Source organism: Colobus angolensis, unplaced genomic scaffold (genome assembly GCF_000951035.1).
Source record: "Colobus angolensis palliatus isolate OR3802 unplaced genomic scaffold, Cang.pa_1.0 Scaffold116, whole genome shotgun sequence".
NCBI lineage: Eukaryota > Metazoa > Chordata > Mammalia > Primates > Cercopithecidae > Colobus > Colobus angolensis.
In genome coordinates this window covers 3,964,242-3,968,639 of record NW_012112697.1, presented here as the reverse complement: position 1 = coordinate 3,968,639, position 4,398 = coordinate 3,964,242, and positions in this window count along the sequence as shown.

Sequence of the window (4,398 nt, the reverse complement as noted above, 5' to 3'; positions counted from 1 at the left end):
TCGCACTACATCAAGCCTTAAAATATCTGCAGAATCAAGAAGGGATATTTACACCAATTCCAAATATGCTTTTGGAGTGGCCCATACCTTTGGAAAGATTTGGACTGAACGAGGTCTTATTACTAGCAAGGGCCAAAACCTTGTCCACAAAGAGTTAATCATGCAAGTATTAGAAAACCTTCAGGTACCAGAGGATACAGTCATTGTTTATGTTCCAGGACACCTAAAAGGTCCCTCTTTCGAGAGTCGCTTCCCAAGAAGCACCCATTTTCCATTTAACCCCTTGTCTCCCTTCCCCATCCACAACCCCCATCTTCTCCCAACCAGATAAAGAAAAATGAAAGAAAATAGGGGCTAATGAAAACTCAGAAGTGAAATGGATACTGCCAGATAACAAAGAAATGTTGTCTAAGCCCCTAATGAGAGAAATCTTAGCACAACTTCACCAAGGAACTCATTGGGGTCCCCAAGCCATGTGTGACGCAGTTCTTAGAACCTACGGGTGTATAGGGATTTATACCCTTACCAGGCAAGTCACAGACAGTTGTATGGTATGCAGAAAAACCAATAAACAAACTTTAAAAAAACCACCCTTTGGGGGAAGAAATTCTAGGCTAAGGCCATTCCAAAGTGTCCAAAAACACTATACCGAAATGCCCCAAATAGGCTGCCTCAAATATTTGTTACTTATAATGGACCATCTCACTCACTGGGTGGAAGCCATTCACCTGCCAAGTGCAACTGATAATAATGTAGTTAAAGTACTAATAGTGTTGTAACTGAGCGAGTTATAGAGAAATGCCACACTTTAACATGAATTCAGGAGTCCTTTATTAGCTGGTGACCAAGAGACGGCTAGTGCTCAAAATTCTCTCGGCCCTGAAAAAGGGGCTGGTTTTTTTTATACTTTGGTTTAGAAAGGGGAGCGGGAATCGAGCTGAAGCAATCTCACAGAAGTAAAACAAGCAAAAAGACAAATGGTTACAGGAAAACAAACAGTTCCAGGTGCAGGGGCTTTAAATCCATCACAAAGTGATAGGTGCAAGGGCTTTGGATGCTATCTACTGGACACAAACGTGGGGGCTATAGGTACTATCAACCAGGCGAATTCCTGGGAACTGCGGATATAGTTTGCCACAGTACCTTATCAGTTAATTGCACTCTTTGATGTGCTGGGAGTTAGCTTGCACAAGTTAAATCCTTGAGGAAGGGGTGAGTAAGGAGCCTTTGATGTCTTGCAAATGAAGGCGCCAAACGGAGTCTGTCCGGCTTTCTCAGCTAAGGGAGAGTCAATTCATATTAAAACAGGGTAAGGTATCACAAGAGAAGACATCATACCCAGATTCAGATTAATAGAGAACACTGACTCAGACAATGGAACCCATTTTACTGCACAGGTCATTAAAGGATTAACCCAGACACTAGGAAAAAAATGGGAATATCATACTCCCTGGCACCCACCCTGATCATGAAAAGTAGAAAGAATGAAACAAACTCTAAAAAAATCACCCAACTAAACTAATCTTCGAAACCCGACTGCCATGGACGAACTGCCTCCCTATCGCCGTACTAAGAATTCGTACCACCCCTTGAAAAGATATCAGCCTGTCCCCTTATGAAGTACTCTACGGATTGCCATACTTAAATTCCACCACTGACATCCCCACACTGGAAACAAAAGATCAATTTCTTTAAAACTATATATGTCGTCTGTCTTCCACCCTGTCTTCCCTCAGGATCCAAGGCCTCTTAGCACAAACGCCACCTCTAGAGTTTCCAGTACACCCACATCAGCCTGGGGATTATGTGCTCATCAAAAGCTGGAGAAAGAAAAACTGGAACCATCGTGGGAGGGACCCTATTATCTAATATTCCTAACACCTGAAACAGCAGTCCCAACAGCTGAACAGGAGTGGGCTCATCACACTCGGGTACAAAGGACCCCACCCCTTATGGAATCATGGACCACCACTCCAGGACCAACTCCCTCAAAATTAACATTCAAAAGGTCTAATTTGTCTCTTCTTCCTCCTAATTGCCCAGGGGCATTTCATTATTAATGTAACCAAATCAGCCTCCCCTCAAGCTGTTGAGTTTGATGCTTGCCTAGCCATACCTTGCAGAGACCTACCAAGTTAAAGGCAACTAGCCTCTTCGGAAAAGTATCTTTGTCCTTGGTACTCACCCCACCCCCAATCTGATCCTTGTAAGATTCCCTATAATTGGCTACCCTGCCATTCCTGATATGATATTCCCTGGACCACTCAGTCCCAAGGCTGGACTTCCCTAGCAGGCTGTACTTCCCTAAAACCTTATATCCACTTTACTAAACGAAGTAACTCCTTTAACTACCAACACCTGACATAACCCGGTGCATATTTCTATTACTACTTCAATCTCCGCTAACCCTATTCTCACCCTAAGTTGCTTTTATGGTATAGGGGCAGATGTTACTGGGAAAGACCCCATAGGATCCTTGGAGATTGGTTTTGTCACCCCTCCAGCACCCCTTCCTTCCCCAAGATCTCTTCCAAATCAAACAACTATCTTGCCATTACCTAATGACAAAACTAAAGTGGCCATAGTGGAAGTCAAAGACCTAAAACACACCCTGGTTATTGAGACCAGATACCAAGAAACAAATGCCTGGCTGAAATAGATCAAATACTCAGTTTGTACTTTAAATAAAAGCGACTACTACACCTGCGCAACAGGCAGGCCAGAAATCCAAATAGTTCTTTTTCTGCTTGGATGGTCTAACCAACCGGGCATGGACTGTATGGTAGCTCTCTTCCAGCATCCCACAGCCGGGCGTAGTAAGTCATGCACCACTCTCTCACTGCTTTTCCTGAAAGTCAAAGACTGCTCTGTGGGTCAGCCCCCAAGGGCCATCTGGCACCCAGCCTCTCATGCCAATTTTACCTCATGTCTCTCGCAACAGGGGGAAAACTTGGCATCTTTCAGGAATCTAACGGGATGCAGTGAATCCAAGCCTTTTCAATAGCTCACCAATCAGACTGCCCTCGTCTGTCCACGAGAAGATGTTCAGTGGTATTGTGGAAGACCTCTACTGGGTATGCTGCCAAATAATTGGAGTGGCACTTGTGCTCGAATCCAATTGGCCATCTCTTTCACCCTGGCATTTCATCAGTCCGGCAAAAAATCACCCTCTTGGGAACAAAGAGAAGCTCAAGGGTCTTTCGACCCCCACGTCTATATAAAGGCAATTGGAGTACCATGAGGAGTAGCCAATGAATTTAAAGCTTGAAATCAAATAGCTGCTGGGTTTTAGTCAGTCTTACTTTGGTGGTCTACTATAAATAAAAACGCAGATTGGATAAATTATATATATTACAATCAACAACGATTTGTTGTTTATAACAGAGATGCCATTAATGGGATAGCGGAGCAATTTGGTCCCACCAGCCAAATGGCCTGGGAAAACGGGATAGCTCTTGACATGGTATTAGCAGAAAAAGGCAGAGTTTGTGTCATCATCAGACCCCAATGTTGTACTTTGATCCCAAATAACACAGTTCCCGATGGAACCATTACCAAGGCTCTACAAGGCCTCAACACCCTAGCAAATGAGCTGGCTGAAAATTCTGGAACAGATGACCCCTTCACAGGTTTACTGGAAAGAGGGTTTGGTACACGGAAAGGACTTACGGCCGCTATCCTCACTTCCCTCGCGATCGTTACAAGTGCGCTCATCCTTGTAGGCTGCTGCGTCACACGCTGTGTTCGCAGGTTAGTTCAAAGACTCGTAGAAACGACTCTCACTAAAACCTCCTCTGTCTCTCCCCCTCCATACTCAGACAAACTTTTACCTAGACAATCAAGAGGACCAACAAAGCCAAATCTTACTAAAATAATTTGAAGAGGAAGAATTACAAAAACAAAAAGGGGGAAATTGTCAGAATAAAAGAAAGGTTCCTCTTCAAAGATCCAACTTTCTTGTCATAGGCTGTTAACTGCCTTGCTCCAAACCTTAACGTGTAACCTTTACCCTGTGCCTTTTGAGAAAGATTCAAGCACATAGCCAATTGGGGTCAGCTTAAGCTGTGCAGTCCAACCCCAGCCAATGGGGGAAAGACAAAGAAGCAGGAACTGCGTTAGGGTTAAAAACCTCTGTTCTCCTTTGTTAGGTGTGCTCTTGTGACTGCTATAGGCGCGGGCAGCACCCTTCTGCAAAGTAAACTTTGCCTTGCTGAGAAACTTTTCTTCTGAGTGCTGCTCTTCCTCTGCAGCACCAAGAACTTATTTCTAACAGGAGGAAGAAGACATGAGAATTTTGCACATGCAGGTTCTGAGTTTTGGCTGGTGGGCTGAGTGCTCACCATACCTCAAATACTGTGTGAACTGGGCTGAAGAATAGAAAACCCAACTAACAGTGAC